The sequence below is a fragment of the Mesoplodon bidens genome, assembly GCF_964165515.1.
Source record: "Mesoplodon bidens genome assembly, chromosome: X".
NCBI classification, from domain to species: domain Eukaryota; kingdom Metazoa; phylum Chordata; class Mammalia; order Artiodactyla; family Ziphiidae; genus Mesoplodon; species Mesoplodon bidens.
In genome coordinates, this window is record NC_138163.1 from 103,785,657 (window position 1) to 103,805,158 (window position 19,502).

The following is a 19,502-nucleotide window of genomic DNA, read 5'->3' on the forward strand; positions in this document are numbered from 1 at the left end:
TGAACATATGCACTAATTTCTCTTGGGTATATACTCAGGAGTGGAATTGCTGGTAAGAATATGTTTAACTTTAGTACATATTGTAAAACTATTTTCCAAAGTGGTTGTATCAGTTTATATTCCCACCAATTACATATATATAAATTTATTTATTGAGATATATTTGACATATAACATCGTATAAGTTCAATATATAGATTGATATATTTATATTGTGGTATGATTGCCATTGTAGCATTAGTTAACACCTCTAACATGTCACATAAGTATCATTTCTTCTAGTGTTGGGAACAATTAAGATCTAGTCTCTAGGCAAGTTTAATGTTTATAATACAATTTTAGTATCTATAATCACTGTACTGTGTATAGTGTCCAGGACTTATTTATCTACTAGTTGCAAGTTTGTACCCTTAAACAACATCTCTCCCATTCCCCCACCCCCAGCTCCTGGTAAGCGCCATTCTACCCTCTGCTTCTACAAGTATTTTTTTTTTTTTTTTTTAGATTCCACATATAAGTGAAAATCAACTTTAGGAGTAGTGCACTTTATATACTTTATGTATGCTATACCTCAGTTTAAAAAGTTCAGAAAAGTGGGGTTCTGAGTGTGAAGAAACCTCAGGAATACCTTCACTGATTTATTTTGTAATATAATTTTCCTTTTTATGTATATCCAAAGTGATAGATGATAAAAACAAACATCTAAGTCCAAAAGAACTCTTTCAATATATTTGAAATAAAAATTCTCAGTACTCAAAAACACATATTTGTGTCCACACATATTCAAATTCAAGGGGACTGCACATGATCCTTCATTTCCCAATAAGACAGAAAAATGCCCAACCAACTCATCATTGAAATCCATCCCAGAGAGTATAATGCTGAAGCTTCATCTGCGGGGCCTTTAAGGCACTGCCCAGAGAGTGGCTGGCAGGTAGATGGTTGGGCCTGTAAAGGCTGACCAAGGTCACTGACAAGTGCTTGGTGAAGGTCAGTGGTCAAGTTACCTTGCCAGTTCCTAACCTAGTTTATTTCTAGGCTTCAGGCTCCTGGTTCCACCCTGGAAGAGCTTCTGTTGTGAATTTATGACAGTGTCCAGCTTGACCTTACCCCCTGCCAGTGCTCCACCCCCAGGATCTGGGGTAGCCCAGTGCTCTGTCTCACCTCACCACCAACTAAGACCAGCCCCCCCGTATCTCTTTCTGCCGTGTTCTTTCTTCAAGAATCAGATACCTCAGCAAACTCTCAAAAACCCCTAAAGCATTGACCATATTGCACAAACTCAGGGCCCAGTGTGTAAAGTCACTATTTGGTCAGAATCCGATAAGGGAGTCTTACCTCAAAGTCTTACCCAAAGGCAGGGCATTGGATGTGGAGTTCAATCCCAGTTGGTGCCACAGTCCTATGACTGGATTGTGGAGATTTAAGCTTAACTTGATCAGCCATTCTTTGTATATTAAAAAAATCAAGAATAATGTTCATTTAGTTTTACATAAGCACTAGGGGCCTTTCCTGAATTTTAATCCAATTCTAAGAACTGTCATTAGGATTTAAATTGGATTCACAGACACAATGTTGGAAGAATTTTTTTCTCACTGAGATTTAGTATATTATTTATTCCTGACCCATGTGATTCCCAGGTATTTAAAATGTATAAATTATTTATGGTCCAGATGGTGATCTGATCCTGCTCTGCATCTCAAAATGTTCTGAGCTCTTGCTGCATGCACAGACACTCAATTACAAAATTCAGGTTGGTCGCTAGGTACCAGTGTGATAGTACAAGTCATTTTTGGTTACAAGTAAATACTCCAGTTTTCAGCAACCTTTTTTCCCTTGGTTTTCATTGCGTAGAATTAAAAACTATTCTGTGGGAGCTACCAAGTTAAGGAGGAGAAAAGGGAGGGAAATTCCACTTTTTTCTCTTGTCAGAGAGGGAAATTCTTTTCAAGCCAAATTAAAAATTTCCAAGTTTCAGAATGGGAGACTGCTAATTTTTCCCCAATAGCTTTTTGTCTTTTTCTTTTTTTTTTGGTAGTAATAGAAACCTGAGTTTAATAAGGTAAAATGGCTTCCCAGAATAGAGACTACATTACTCAGCTTTCTTTATAGATAGTTATGGTCATGTGACTGCATTCTGGCCAACGATATGTGAGGAGAAGTGATATGTGCAATTTTCGGGTCATGTCCTTAAAAGGGCAGAGTTTGCTACCCCCTATCTCTTCCCTCTTCTTTTTGGCTGGAAGACGGAAGAGGGATGTGCTAATGAGCCATCTTGGACCATGTGGAAAAGCTCCACCTGGGCATGGCAATTCCATAAGACAGAGGAGCCTGGGAACCACCATGGTACTGAGAGGGCAGCCCTGGACCACATGTGCCCAGATGTTAACACGAAGGAGAAATGAACTGCTTTCCATTGTGTAAGACTATTATTTTGGCTCTCCAAGACAACAGCTAAAACTATATTCTAATGAAAAACACTGACACAAACTCCCCACATACCTGGGTAGGGCAAAAGAAAAAAGAAAACACAGAGACAAAAGAATAGGGACGGGACCTGCACCAGTGGGAGGGAGCTGTGAAGGAGGAAAGGTTTCCACACACTAGAAGCCCCTTCATGGGCGGAGACCAACATTCGAATTATAGGGGTCCCAGAAGAAGAGAAAAAGAAAGGGACTGAGAAAATATTAGAAGAGATTATATTTGAAAACTTCCCTAATATGGGAAAGGAAATAGTTAATCAAGTCCAGGAAGCACAGAGAGTCCCATACAGGATAAATCCAAGGAGAAACACGCCAAGACACATATTGATCAAACTGTCAAAAATTAAATATGTAGAAGGGTAACTGAGGACATGGGAAGAGACGTGACCCAAGAATCAGTTCACCTAGCAAGCTGGGTGCATGTGAATGTTTCAGGACTGCAAGCAGTACTGATCGTTCTGGGCACTGACCCATGCATGTCCTTGGTACAATTGGGAACATAAGGAAATAAGGAGGTGCACTGATTAGATGTTCAAGGAAGGCACAGCCTGTGCTAAATAGAGCTCTTTGTGTTAGATAAAGTTATAAGTAAAGTACATCTAGCTCTTAAAATATGCTTTTAATTACAAAAAGTATAATAGATGTAAGATAAAGCTTAAATAAATACGTCATAGTGGACCGAGGGCTTTGCTGTTTTGCCTGAGCGAGCAACAGCCCTCTACCACTGTGCTCTAACACATACATCTTGTGTGTTGGGCTCCTTTTCGTCTCTGACTGAAAAACTGCAACAAAATACAAAGAAAAAATATTAAAAGCAGCAAGGGAAAACAACAAATAACATAAAAGGGAATCCCCATAAGGTTAACAGCTGATCTTTCAGCAGAAACTTTGTATGCCAGAAGGGAATAGCAGGACATATTTAAAGTGATGAAAGGGAAAAACCTACAACCAAGATTACTCTACCCAGCAAGGATCTCATTTAGATTTGATGGAGAAATTAAAACTTTTACAGACAAGCAAAAGCTAAGAGAATTCAGCATAACCAAACCAGCTTTACAACAAATGCTAAAGGAGCTTCTCTAGGCAAGAAACACAAGAGAAGGAAAAGACCTACAATAACAAACCCAAAACAATTAAGAAAATAGTAATAGGAAAATGCATATCGATAACAACCTTAAATGTAAATGGATTAAATGCTCCAACCAGAAGACATAGACTGGCTGAATGGACACAAAAACAAGACCCATATATTTGCTGTCTACAAGAGACCCACTTCAGACCTAGGGACACATACAGACTGAAAGTGAGGGGATGGAAAAAGATATTCCATGCAAATGGAAACCAAAAGAAAGCTGGAGTAGCAATTCTCATATCAGACAAAATAGACTTTAAAACAAAGACTTTTACAAGAGACAAAGAAGGACACTACATAATGATCAAGGGATCAATCCAAGAAGAAGATATAACAATTATAAGTATATAAACAGACTCCTGCTCCTTGCCTCCCATTGATAAAAGAGATAAAAAGTAGAGCTAAGAGCTAAGACCACTGCTAGGGGACATGAATAAAGACACAGACATAGAGAATGGACTTGAGGACATGGGGAGTGGGAAGGGTAAGCTGGGACGAAGTGAGAGAGTGGCATGGACATATATACACTACCAAATGTAAAATAGATAGCTAGTGGGAAGTAGTCGCATAGCACAGGGAAATCAGCTCGGTGCTTTGTGACCACCTAGATGGGAGGGATAGGGAGAGTGGGAGGGAGGGAGACGCAAGAGGGAAGAGATATGGGAACAGATGTATATGTATAGCTGATTCACTTTGTTATAAAGCAGAAACTGAAACACCATTGTAAAGCAATTGTACTCCAATAAAGATGTTAAAAAAAAAAGATGTCAGGCAAAGTCTTAGTGTTTATATATATATATATATATATATATATATATATATATATATATATATATATATGTAATGATGGGTCTCAAATAGGCCAGGAAGACAGTCACGTATGTTAGGAAGAGGGTCAGACAAGTCAGGGAGAGTCTCAAATAGGAAGGGAAGGATCAAAAACATGTCAGGATGGAGAAGTCAGAGAGAGTCTCAAAACCAAGGAAGGGCTCTGAGCAGCTCCTTGACAGTTGGCAGGAACAAGCACCTAATGAAAAGCAGCCAAAAGGGACCCAAGAAGAAAGTGGTTGATCCAATTTCTAAGGAAGACTGGTATGATGTGAAAGCACCAGCTGTGTTCAATATAAGAAATGTTGGAAAAACACTAGTCATGAGAGCTCAAGGAATCAAATGATATCATGTTTTTGAAATGAGCCTTGCTGATCTGCAGAATGATGCAGTTGCATTTAGAATACTCAAGCTAATTACTGAGGATATTCAGGGCAAAACTGCCTAACTAACTTCCATAGCATGGAGTTTACCTGCGACAAAATATGCTCCATGGTCAAAACATGGCAGCCTGTGATTGAAGCTCCTGTCAATGTCAAGACTACTGAAAGTTATTTGCTTTGTCTATTTTATTAAAAAATGCAACAATTAGATTTGGAAGAGCTCTTATACTTAGCACCAACAGGTCTGCCAAATCCAGAAGAAGATGATGGAAATCATGACCCTAGAGGTGTAGACAGATGACTTGAAAGAAGTGGTCAATAAATTGATTCCAGACAGCATTGGAAAAGACATAGAAGAGGTTTGCCAATGTATTTATCCACTCCATGATGTCTTTGTTAGAGAAGTAAGGATGCTAAAGAAGCCCACGTTTGAATTGGGAAAGGTCATGGGGCTTAATTGTGATGGTAGTAGTTCTGGAGAGTCTACTGGGATGAGACAGGTCCTAAAGTTGAACAAGCTGATGGATATGAGCCACCAGTCCAAGACTCTGTTTAAAATTCAGACTTTTAGGGCTTCTTTGGTGGTGCATTGGTTGAGAGTCTGCCTGCCGATGCAGGGGACACGGGTTCGTGCCCTGGTCCGGGAAGATCCCACATGCCGCGGAGCGGCTAGGCCCGTGAGCCATGGCCGCTGAGCCTGCACATCCGGAGCCTGTGCTCCGCAGTGGGAGAGGCCACAACAGTGAGAGGCCCGCGAACCGAAAAAAAAAAAAAATTCAGACTTTTAGTGGTGACAAATAAAAAGTCTTATTTGTGACCAAAAAGAAGGAAGGATCTTAAACATGTCAAAAAGTGTCTCAGTCTGACAAGAAGACTCTTAAATAGTAAGGAGAAGTCTCAAACACCTCAGAAAAGGTCTCAAGCAAGTCAGAGTGGAGTGTGTTGTTTAATTTCTTCTTATTTGTTAGTTTTCCAAATTTCTTTCACTTATTGATTTCTAATATCATTCTTTCGTGATTAGAGAACATACTTCCTATTATTTCAGTCCTTTTATTGACTTATTAAATTTTTTTATTGGGGTATAGTTGCTTTATAATGTTAATTTCTGCTGTACATTGAAGTGAATCAGCTATACGTATACATATATCCCCTCTTTTTTGGATTTCCATCCCATTTAGGTCACCACAGAGCATTAAGTAGAGTTCCCTATGCTATACAGCAGTTTTCATTAGTTATCTATTTTATACATATTAGTGTATATATGTCGATCTCAATCTTGCAGCTCATCCCATCCCCCCCTTCCCCCCTTGGTGTCCATACTTTTGTTCTCTACATCTGTGTCTCTATTTCTGCCTTGCAAACAGGTTCATCTGTACCATTTTTCTAGATTCCACATCTATGCGTTAATATATGATATTTGTTTTTCTCTGAGGTTTATTTTATGGCCTAACATATGGTCTTATTTGGAGAATGTTTCTGTGCACTTGAGAAGAATTTATATTCTGCTATTATTGAGTGAAGTGTTCTATGGGTGTCTGTTTAGTTCGTTTATAATGCTGCTCAAGTGTCTTATTTCCTTGTTGATCATCTGCCAGTTAGGCCTTCTGTCTAATTGTTCGATACATTATTGAATGGGGGCTATTGAAGTTTCCATTATTGTTGACTTGTCTATTTCTCCCTTAATGTTTGTCAATTTTTACTTCATGTATTTTGGGTTGTTAGGTGCATATATGTTTATACTTGTTTTATCTTCCAGATGTATTAACCCTTTTATCATTATAAAATATACTTTTTAATCTCTAGTAACATTTTTTTTGCTTTAAAGTCTATTTTATTTGATATTAGTATAGCCACTTCAGCTTCCTTGTAGTTGCTGTTTGCACCATATATCTTTTTCCATCCTTTTACTTTCAATCTATTTGTATCTTTGAATCTAAATTGTGACATCATATAGTTGGATCTTGTATTTTAATCCAGTCTAACAGTCTCTGCTTTTTTATTGGATTGTTTAATCCATTCACATTTAATGTTATTATTGATACAGTTAGAATTATGGCTACCATTTTATATTTTGTTTTCTATATGTGTCATATCTCTTTTGTTCCTCTATTCCTTGTTTACTCTATTTTGCATTAAGTGAATATTTTCTAATGTAAATCTTAGTTAATTTAATGATATTTTTCACTATATTTTTTGAATTATTTCCTTAGTTGCTCTAGGGCTTACCCTGTACATCTTAACTTACCATAATTTACTTCAGATTTATACTAATTCCAGTGAGATACAGAAATGTTATTCCTGTATTCCCTCTTTTTTGTGCTGTTATTATCATATATATTACAGCTTATATATGTTACAAACCCAACAATACATTGCTGTAATTATTACTTTTTATAATTTTATGTCTTTTAAAGAAGCAGAGAGAAGAAAAGAGAGCAAGTATATATTTATGGCATTATATCATGCCATTATATTATTATAACCGTAATATATGGTTATATTAACGTTCTTATTTATCATTTCTAATTCTCTTCATTTATTCCTATGGATTTTTGTTACTATGTGATGTCATTTCCTTTGTCCAATACAGCTCAGCCACCACCCATTTCCTTTGTGCTATTATTGGCAAATATATTACATTTCTATATGTTATAGGCCCATTAATACAATTATATACATATTGTTTTAATAATGGCTTTAAAAATCAGTTAAGAAATATGAATTTATATTGTCTTCTATAATTATATAATTACCTTTACTGGTACTGTCTTTTCTTGTGGATTCAAATGGCTGGGGTAACTTGCTTTCAACCTGAAGAACTTTCTTTAGTATTTCTTGTAAGGTGGGTGTGCTAGCAATACATTTTCTCAGTTTTTGTTTATCTGGTAATGTCTTTATTTCATCTTCATTTCTGAAAGACAGCTTTTCTAGATATAGGATTCTTGGTAGACTTTTCTTTGAGCACTTTGAATATGTTATCGCACTGCCTTTTGGCTTTTGTTATTTTGCTGAGAAGTCAAATGTTAATCTTATTGGGGTTCCTTTGTAAGTGACTAGGCGTTTTTTCTTGCTGCTTTCAAGATTTTCTTCTTGTCTTTGGCTTTCTGCCTTTTTTACTGTGATATGTCTGATTGTGGTTCTCTTTGAATTTATCCTACATGGAACTTCCTGGATGCATAGGATTTTCATCAAATTTAGGAATTTTTCAGACATTTTTTTGAATATTTTTTTCTGCTCTTTCCTCTCCTACTGGCATTCCCATTACATTGGTGTTGGTGTGCTTAATGGTGGCTGGTATTTCTGAAACTCTGTTCAAAACTCTGTTTTTCTTCATTCTATTTTCTCTGTTCTTCAGATTGCATAATCTCCATTGATCTGTCTTTAAGTTCATTAATTCTTTCTTTTCCAACTTTAAAGCTACTTTTGAGCCCCTCCAGTGAAATTTTCATTTCAGTTATTGTATTTTCTAATATATGCATTCAATGCTACACATTTCCTTTTAAGCACTGCTTTTACTGCATCCCACAAATTTTTATAAGTTGTGTTTTTGTTTTCATTTAGTTCAAAATATTTAAAAATTTCTCTTGGGATTTCTTCTTTGCTCCATGTATTATTTAGAAGGTTGTTGCTGAATCTCCACATATTTTATGATTTTCCAGTTATCTTTCTGTTATTGATTTCTAGTTTAACTCCATTGTTCTCTGAGAGCAGACGATGTATAATTTCTATTCTTTTAAATTTGTTAAGGTGTGTTTTTTGCCCAGAATTTGGTTTGTCTTGGTAAATGTTCCATGTGAGCTTAAGAATGTATATTCTGCTGATGTTAGATGAATAGTCTGTAGATGTCAGTTATATGCAGTTGATTAATAGTGTTGTTGAATTCAACTACTGATATAATTTACTGATTTTCTGCCACCTGAATCTGTCCGTTTCTGACAGAGTTGAAGTCTCCAACTCTGATAGTGGACTCATCTACTTCTCTTTGCAATTTTATTAGTTTTGCCCTTACATAGTTTGACACTCTTGTTAGGCACACACACATTTGGGATTGTTATGTCTTTTTGGAGAATTGACCCCTTTATCATTGTGTAATACCCTTCTTTATCCTTGATAATGTTCCTTGCTTTGAAGTTTGCTCTGTCTGAAATTAAAATAATGATTCCTGCTTTTTTTTTTTTTTGCGGTATGCGGGCCTCTCACTGTTGTGGCCTCTCCCATTGCGGAGCACAGGCTCCGAATGCGCAGGCCCAGCGGCCATGGCTTACGGGCCCAGCCGCTCCATGGCATGTGGGATCCTCCCAGACCGGGGCACGAACCTGTGTCCCCTGCATCGGCAGGCGGACTCTCAACCACTGCGCCACCAGGGAAGCCCCTCCTGCTTTCTTTTGATTAGTGTTAGTATGGTATATTTTCTTCCATCCATTTACTTTTAATCTATATGTGTCTTTATAGTTAAAGTGGGTTACATGTAGACAACATATAGTTGGGTCTTGGTTTTTGATCCACTCTGACATTCTTTTAATTGGTGCATTTAGACCATTGACATTCGAAGTGATTATTGATATAGTTGGATTAACATCTACCATATTCATTACTATTTTCTATTTGTGGCTCTTGTTCTTTGTTCCTATTTTTGTCTTCCACTTTTTTCTTCCCTTTTTGGTTTTAATTGAGCATTTTTTATAATTTCATTTTCTTTCCTTTCACAACATATCAGTCACAATTCTTTTTAAACATTTTTAGTGGTTGCCCTGGAGTTTGCAATATACAATTATAGTTAAACCAAGTCCACTTTCAAATAGCACTATACCACTTCATGGGTAGTGTGAGGTTATAGTAACAAAATAATACTAATTCCTTCCTCCCATCCCTTGTATCATTGCTGTCATTCATTTCACTAATATCTAAGCATACATAAGCATATATCTATATATATGATATATACATTAAGCATATATAATCAAATACATTGGTATTATTTTGAACAAACTCTTGTCTGTTAGATCAATTAAGTATAAGAAAAAGAAAAGTTTTAATTTTACCTTCACTTATTCCTTCTTTGATGTTTTCCCTTTATGTAGATTGAGTTTCTGCCCTATATTATTTTCCTTCTCTCAAAAGAACATCCTTTAACAATTCTTGCAAGGCAGGTCTATGGGCAACAAATTCTCTCAATTTTTGTTTGTCTGAGAAAGTATTTCTCCTTCACCTCTGAAGGTTAATTTTGCAGGGTACAGAATTCTAGGTTGATGTTTTTTCCTCTCAACACTTTAAATGTTTCATTTCACTCTCTTCTTGTTTGCATGGTTTCTGAGGAGTAGTTAGATATAATTCTTATCTTTGCTCCTCTATAGGTAAGGTGTTGTGGGGGTTTGTTGTTTTTCTTTGTTTTTTTTTTAACCTCTGACTTCTTTCAGGTTTTTTCTTTATCTTTGATTTTCTATAGTTTGAAAATGATATGCCTAGGTGTAGTTTTATTGTAATTTATCCTGCTTTGCATTCCCTGAGCTTCCTGTATCTGTGGTTTGGTGTTTGACATTGATTTGGGGGAAATCCTCAGTCATTATTGTTTGGAATATTTCTTCTATTCCTTTCTCTCTTTCTTCTCCTTATGGTATTCTCATTATGCCTACGTTATACTTTTTTTTAGTTGTCCCCCAGACCTTGGATAGTCTTTTCTTTCTTTTTTTTTTTTCGGACTTTGTTCTCTTTGCTTGCAGTTTTTGAGGATTCTATTGATGTATCCTCTAACTCAGAGATTCTTTACTCAGCCATGTCCAGTATACTAATAAGCCCATCAAAGGCATTCTTCATTTCTGTTAGTGTTTTTAATCTCTAGAATTTCTTTATGGCTCTTTCTTAGGATTCTTATCTCTCTGCTTACATTGCCCATCTGTTTTTATATGCTGTCTACTTTATCTATTAGTGCCCTTAGTATTTTAATCATAGTTGTTTTAAATTCCTGGTCTGATAATTCCAACATTCCTTCCATGTCTGGTTCTGAGGCTTACTCTCATTTCAAAGTGTGTTTTTTGCCTTTTGGTATGCCTTGTAGTTTTTTCTTAATAGCCAGACATGGTGTACTGGGTAAAAGAAACTGCTGTAAACAGGCCTTAGTATTGTGGTGGTGAGGTGTCAGGGGAAGGGAAGCACTGTACTGTCCTGTGATTAGATCTCAGTCTTTTAGTGACACTATGCCTCTGGACTGTGAACTTCATAAGAGTTTCTGGTTTTTTCTTCTCCCATAGTTGGGGCAGGATGGCTAGAATGGGCTGTAGTTTGTTATTTCCCTTCCCCTTAGGTCAGTTAGGCTCTGATAATACTGAAGCAGGTTAGGCTCTGGTTAACTAGTTTCTCATGAGGGCAGACCTTGTTAAGAATGGAGTGTGGTAGTGTATTTCAAAATGCTTCCTTTCCTCTCCCCCTCCTCCCAAGCATGAAGGGATTTTTCTCCAATATTAACTGTGGGAAATTGGTTGAGTCCTGGAGGTAAATCTCACAATATCGTGGAGGCCCCCTTAGTTGGGTCCCCCTGGAGTTTTTAGCTTTCAGAGTTGCACAGTGAGCCTCCAGCAATTTGACAATTATAGTTCAGTTTCTACCCTTGCAGTGGTTCCTATAGTTGTTTCCACTTGTGAGTCTCTGTTCAAGTAAGCTGTGACTCCCTGTGTTCACTTGTCTATCTCTTCAATCTTTGGGGCAGTGATTTGCTCTATGTTCTCCCCTCTTACAGATCCAAGAAGAGCTGTTGCTTTTTCAGTCTGTTCAGCTTTTCACTTGCTTTTAGGACAGAGTGGCAACGTCCAAACTTCTTACATGTAGAACCAGAAACCGGAAGTCTCAGTATTGTATTTCCAACTCCAGAATTTGCATTTTGTTATTATTTTTAAATATATAACTTCTATCTCTTTATTGCTATTCCCTACTTGATAAGACATGGTTATTCTCTTAGTTGATTAGGGCTGCTATAACAAAAATACCACAGACTGGGTGGCTTAAACAACAAACATTTATTTCTCACAGTTCTGGAGGCTGGGAAGTCCAAGATCAAGGTGGTGGCATATTTGGTAAGGGCCTGCTTCCTGGATCATAGACAGCTATGTTTTCATTGTTTCCTCACAAGGCAGAAGGGGCAAGGGATCTGGGGTCTCTCTCTTTTTTAAAAAAAAACATCTTTATTGGAGTATAATTGCTTTACAATCATCTGTTAGTTTCTGCTTTATAACTGGGGTCTCTTTTATAAGGACAGTAATCCCATTCTTTTTTTTTTTTTTTTTTGCGGTACACGGGCCTCTCACTGTTGTGGCCTCTCCCGTTGTGGAGCACAGGCTCCGGACGCGCAGGCTCAGCTGCCATGGCTCACGGGCCCAGCCGCTCCATGGCATGTCGGATCTTCCCGGACCGGGGCACGAACCTGTGTCCCCTGCATTGGCAGGTGGACTCTCAACCACTGCACCGCCAGGGAAGCCCAGTAATCCCATTCTTAAGGGCTCCACCCTCATGATCTAATTATCTCCCAAAGGCTCTGCCTCCAAATACCATAACATCAGGGATTAGATTTCAACATATGATTTTTGAGGGGAACCAAACATTCAGTCTGTCACAGTCATCATACCTTCCTTTCCTTCTTTAAGCAAGATTTCCTTTAGTTCTTTGAATATATTTATAATGGCTACTTTGATGTCTTGGTTCTATTACACCTGACATCTGATTGCTCTCACAGGCAGTTTCTGTTACCTGAATTTTTCCCTGTGTATGAATTACACATTCCTGTTTATTTTCATGTCTTGTAATTTTTTGTTGAAAACTGGACATTTTATATAATGTGTTATAGCAACTCTGGGCACTGATTCCCTTGCCCCAGGGGCTAGTTATTGTTGTTTGTTTGTTTATTTGCTTAGTGACTGGCTGTATTATTTTAGTGAAGTCGATTTCCCCTTCAGTGTTAAATCTCTGATATTGCTCCTCAGAGGGCAAAAAGTCTTGGGCATGAGCAATCAGCCTGGGATGAAAGTGGTTTTAGCAGGGCTCTCTTGACTCTCTTTCCCTGATCACACCCAGCTGTTAAACTCCACTAACTGCTGGCTGATTGCTCTGTTGCTTTCAACAATGCCCTGGGGCATAAATTGCCCCATAGAATGAACTCTTTAAATTCAGACTACTTTGGAGGGGTAGTGTTTGAGGTAATGTTTGAGGGTTTTTCTGACCCTAGGAGGGCTATTCTAGCTGTCACTTTTCCTGGTTCTCCCTGTAAACTAGCTGGCCTGTGACTTAGTTTATATCTCTAATGAAACGATCAGTCTCCTCCTAATTGCTTTCCATCTTTCCTCCATTGTTTTTGATAGTATCCTTAGGCTTGAAGTTCCCTACATTATGTTTCAAATAAAGTTCCTTTGGAAAGAGCTCCAGAGCACTGTTTTATGCCCTGCCTCTCCCTTTGGGCAAAATTTCTAAGCCATGGCTCATAGCTGGGGCAGGAACAGTGGCAGGTTCTTTCTAAGTGATACACCTGCTTTAGGAGCTGGGCACTGAGGAGGGGGTGGTAGCCTCTGGTCTTCTCAGTTTGCCTCTTCCTTCATGAAACCTCTGCCCCATGAACAAGCTGGGAAAAGAGTGATCAATGCCCCAGTGTTCTCAGTGTACTGCACCTGAAGTAGATCTTCCACCCAAGGAGTGGGGACTGTGTGGAAAACAGGAGCCCATGACCGCTCAACCATGCTCACCTGGAACTTAGCTTCTGCAACAGGTGCCTAGAGGGTGGAATGATAAATACTGAAGTTCTGCCTCTCCTGGGAAAATTCACAAATATGTAGAAATTAAACAACACACTCTTGAACAACCAGTGAGTCAAAGAAGAAATCAAAAGGGAAATTTAAAAAAATCTTGAAACAAACAAAAATGGAAGCACAACAGCCAAATCTCATGGGATACAACAAAAGAAATTCTAAGTGGGAAGTTTATAAAGATCTACATTAAGAAAAAAGAAAGATCTCACATAAACAACCCAATTTTACACTTCAACTAGAAGAAGAAGAGCAAGCTAACCCAAAGTTAGCAGAAGGAAGGAAAAAACAAGGACCAGAAAAGGAACAAGTGAAATAGAGACCAGAAAAAAAATAGAAAAGGTCAACAAAACTAAGAGCTGTTTTTTAAAATTAATTAATTAATTAATTAATTTTTTGGCTTCTTTGGGTCTTTGTTGCTGCACGTGGGCTTTCTCTAGTTGTGGAGAGCAGGGGCTACTCTTCATTGCGGTGTGCATGCTTCTCATTGTGGTGGCTTCTCTTGTTGCGATGCGTCGGTTCTAGGCGCCTGGCCTTTGGTAGTTGTGGCACACAGGCCCAGTAGTTGTGGCTCGTGGGCTCTAGAGTGCAGGCTCAGTAGTTGTGGTACACGGGCTTAGTTGCTCCGTGGCATGTGGGATCTTCCCAGACCAGGGCACGAACCCGTGTCCCTTGCGTTGGCAGGCAGATTCTTAATCACTGCACCACCAGGGAAATCCCTAAGAGCTGGTCTTTTGAAAAGATAAACAAAATCGACAAACCTTTAGCTAGACTAACCAAGCAAAAAAGAAGACTCAAATAAGTAAAGTCAGAAATAGAAGACATTACAACTAATATCACAAAAATACAAAGGATAATAAGGACTATTATGAACAATTATACAGTAAAAAATTGGATGACCTAGAAGAAATGGAAAAATTCCTAGAAACATAGAACCTATCAAGACCGGGTAATGAAGAAATAGAAAATATGAACAGATCAATAATGAGCAAGGAGATTGAATCAGTAATCAAAAACCTCCCAACAAAGAAAAGCCCAGGACCAGATGGTTTCATTGGTGAATTCTATCAAATATTTAAAGAAGAATTGATACCAATCATTCTTAAACTCTTCCAAAAAATTGAAGAGGAGCAAACATTTCCAAACTCATTTTATGAGGCCAGAATTACCCTCATACCAAGCCAGATAAGGATACTATAAGAAGAGAAAACTACAGGCAAATATCCCTGGTGAATATAGATGCAAAATTCTCAACAGAGTACTAGCAAACTGAATTCAGCAGCACAATAAAATGATCATACATCATGGTCAAGTGGGATTTATCCCTGGGATGCAAGTATGGTTTAACATACACAAGTCAATTAATATGGTATACCACATTGATAGAATGAAGGATAAAAATCACATGAACATCTCAATAGATGCAGAAAAAGCATTTGATAACAATTTGACATCCTTTCATGATAAAGCTCTCAATAAATTATGTATAGAAGGAATGTACATAATAAAAGGCATACATGACAAGCCCACAGCTAACGTCATAATCAGTGGTGAAAGGTTGAAAACTTTCCTTTTATGATCAGGAACAAGACAAGAGTGCCCACTCTTGCCACTTTTATTCAACATAGTATTGGAAATCCTAGACCCAGCAGTTAGGCAAGAAGAAATAAAAGGCATCCAAATCAAAAAGGAAGAATTAAAACTGTTACTATTTGCAGGTGACAGGATACTATATATAGAAAATCCCTAAAGACTACCAAAAAACTGTTAGAACTAAGGAGTGAATTAAGCAAAGTCACAGGTTACAAAATATACAGAAATCTATAGCATTTCTATCAGAAAGAGAAATTAAGAAAACAATCACATTTACAATTGCATCAAAAAGAATAAAATACCTAGGAATAAATTTACCAAGGTGAAAGACCGGTACCCTGAAAACTATAAGACACTGATGAAAGAAATTGAAGAAGACAGAAATAAATGGAAATATATTCTGTGCTCATGTATTGGAAGAATGAATATCATTAAAAGGTCAATATTACCCAAAACAATCTACAGATTTAGTGCAATCCCTATCAAAATTCCAATGGCATATTTCACAGAACTAGAACAAATAATTCTAAAATTTGTATGGAATCACAAAAGATTGTGAATAGCTAAAACAACCTTGAGAAAGAAGAACAAAGCTGGAGGTATCATGGCCCCTGATTTCAAACTATACTATAAAGCTATAGTAATCAAAGTAGTATGGTACTGGCACAAAAGCAGACACACAGATCAATGGAACAGAATTGAAAGCCCAGAAGTAAACCCGCACATGTACGGACAATTAGTTTATGACAGAAGAGCAAAGAACATACAGTGGAGAAAAGAAAGTCTCTTCAGTAAATGGTGCTGGGGGACTTCCCTGGTGGTGCAGTGGATAGGACTCTGTGCTCCCAATGCAGGGGGTCCAGGTTTGATCCCTGGTCAGGGAACTAGATCCCACATGCATGCCACAACTAAGAGTTCACATTCGCATGCTGCAACTAAGGAGCCCACATGCTGCAACTGTGGAGCTGGTGAGCCACAACTAAGGAGCCCGCCTGCCGCAACTAAGACCTGGCACAACCAAATAAATATTAAAAAAAAAATGGTACTGGGAAAACTGAACAGCCACATGTAGAAGAATGAATCTAGACCAGTATCCTACACAATACACAAATGTGAACACAAAGTGGATTAAAGACATGCATGTAGGACCTGAAACCATAAAATTCCTAGAAGAAAACATAGGCAGTAACCTCATTGACATTGGTCTTAGTGATGTTTTTGTGGATTTGACTCCAAAGGCAAAGGAAACAAATACAAAAATAAACAAATGGGACTATGTCAAACAACAAACCTTTTGCACAGTGAAGGAAACTATTATCAAAACAAAAAGGCAACCTACTGAATGGGAGAAGATATTTTCAAATCCAATAAGGGGTTACTAGCAATATATAAGTAACTCATACAACTGAACAACAAAAAATAATTCAATTAGAAAATGGGCAGATATATGAATAGACATTTTTCTATAGAAGACATACAGATGGCCAACAGGCACATGAAAAGATGTTCATCATCACTAATTATTAGGGAAATGCACATCAAAACCACAATAAGATATCACCCCTCACCTATTAGAATGGTTGTTATCAATAAGACAAGAAATAACAAGTGTTGGAGAGCATGTGGAGAAAAGGGAACCCTGTACACTGTTGCGGGGGGATTGTAAATTGGTGCAGCCAATATGGAAAACTGTATGGAGATTTTTCAAAAAAATTAAGAATAGAACTATGGAACTACCATATGATCCAGCTATTCCATTTCTGGGTACTTATCTCAAGAATATAAAAACACTAATTTGAAAAGATACAGGCACCTCTATGTTCATTGCAGCATTATTTACAATAGCCAAGATATGGAAACAACATAAGTGTCCATTGACAGAAGAATGGATAAAGAAGATGGGGTGTGTATATACAATAGAATACTACTCAGCCATAAAAAAGAATATGTAGCCATTTGTGACAACATGGATGGACCTGGATGGTATTATGCTAAGTGAAATAAGTCAGAAGGAAAAAGACCAATACATATGATTTCACTTATATGTGGAATCTAAACAAAACAAAACAAAGGCAAACTCACAGATACAGAGAACAGCTTGGTGGTTACCACAAAGGAAGGGTGTTGGGGGTGGGCGAAAAGGGTGAAGGGAGTCAATTACATGGGGATGGATAGTTACTAGACTTTTGGGAGTGATCACTTTGTAGTGTATATTATAATGTTGTACACCTGAAACTTACATATAAACAAAAAGAAATAAAATTGTTGGGCTTCCCTGGTGGCGTAGTGGTTGAGAGTCCGCCTGCCGATGCAGGGGACACGGATTCATGCCCCGGTCTGGGAGGATCCCACGTGCCGCAGAGCGGCTGGGCCCGTGAGCCATGGCTGATGGGCCTGCGCGTCCGGAGCCTGTGCTCTGCAACGGGAGAGGCCACAACGGTGAGAGGCCTGCGTACCACAAAAACAAAAACAAACAAACAAAAAATAAAATTGTTTTTGTTTGCAGATGATATGATCTTATACATAGAAAATCCTAAAGACTCCACCAAAAAACTGTTGGAACTAATCAATAGATTCAGAAAACTTGTAGGATACAAAATCAACATACAAAAATCAGTTGCGTTTCTATACGCTAACAATGAAATATCTGAAAAATAAAACAATCCCATTAATAATAGCATTAAAAATAATAGGAAAAATTTGGCAGAATTTTAACCAAAGAAGTGAAAGATGTGTATAGTGAAAATTATAAGACTTTGATGAAAGAAATTGAAAAGACACAAATAAACGGAAAGATATCCTGTGTTCATGGATTGGAAGAATTAATATTATTAAAATGTCCATACCATCCAAAGCCATCTATATATTCAGTGCAATCCCTATCAAAATTCCAATGGCACTTTTCACAGAAATAGGAAAACAATCCTAAAATTCACGTGGAAGTACAAAAGGCTGTGAATAGCCAAAGCACTTTTGAGAAAGAAGCGCAAAGCTAGAGGCCATCACACTTCCTGATTTCAAAGTATATTACAAAGCTACAGTTATAAAAACAGTACACTAGTGGCATCAAAACAGTCACACAGACCAATGGAACAGAACTGAGAGCCCAGAAATAAAACCATGCACATACTGTAAACTAATATTTGACAAGGGGGCCAAGAATACTCAATGGGGAAAGGATAGTTTTTTCAATAAATAGTATTGGGAAAACTGGATATTCACATATAAGATAATGAAATGGATCCCTATGTTACATCACTCACAAAAATTAACTTGAAATTGATTAAAGACTTAAATATAAGACCTGAACCTGTAAAACCCCCTGAGGAAAACCTAGGGGAAAAACTCCTTAACATTAGTGTTGGCAATGATTTTTTTTATGACACCAAAAGCACGCTCAACAGAAGCAAAAATAAATGAGTGGGACTACAGCAACCTAAAAAGCTTCTACACAGCAAAAGAAACAATAAACAAAATGAAAAGACAACCTATGGAATGAGAGAAAGTATTTGCAGACCTTATATCTGATGATAGGCTAATATCTGAAATATATAAGGCACTCATACAACTCAATACCAAGAAGTCCCCCAAATATTCCAATTAAAAATGGTTAAAGGGCCTGAAAAGGCATTTTCCCAAAGAAGACATACAAATGGCCAACAGGTCATGAAAAGGTGCTTAGTATCACTAATCATCAGGGAAATGCAGATCAAAACCACAGTGAGCTATCACCTCATACTTGTTAGAGTGGCCATAATCAAAAAGATAAGCAATAACAAGTGTTGGGACTTCCCTGGTGGCGCAGTGGATAAGACTCTGTGCTCCCAATGCAGGGTTCCCTGGTTTGATCCCTGGTCAGGGAACTAGATCCCATGCATGCCACAACTAAGAGTTCACATGCCACAACTAAGGAGCCCGTGTGCCGCAACTAAGGAGCCCACGTGCCGCAGCTAAGGAGCCCACCTGCTGCAACTAAGACCCCACGCAACCAGATAAAAATAAATAAATAAATATTTAAAAGAAAAAGACATAAGTGTTGGCAAGGATGTAGAAAAAAGAGCACTGTTACATTGGTGGGGATGTAAATTGGTACGGCCATTTGGAAAAAAAAAATTAAAAATTTTAATTAAAATCAAAAAATTAAAAATAGAATTATCATATGATCTAGCAATCCCATTTCTGGGTATATATCCAAAGGAAATGAAATCAGGATCTGAAATAGATATCTACATTTCCATGTTCAATGCAACATTATTAACAACAGCCAATGGAAATAACCTAAATGCCCATTGGCTGATGA

At 37.7% G+C, this 19,502-nt stretch overlaps 1 pseudogene across 1 annotated transcript; it reads left to right on the top strand.

Moving 5' to 3' along the window:
• The first annotated feature begins 4,558 nt into the window (after positions 1-4,558).
• LOC308609433 (small ribosomal subunit protein eS1-like) lies at positions 4,559-5,382 on the top strand (annotated as a pseudogene). Its single transcript has one exon. The product of its transcript is annotated as a small ribosomal subunit protein eS1-like (transcript).
• Positions 5,383-19,502: the final 14,120 nt, after the last annotated feature.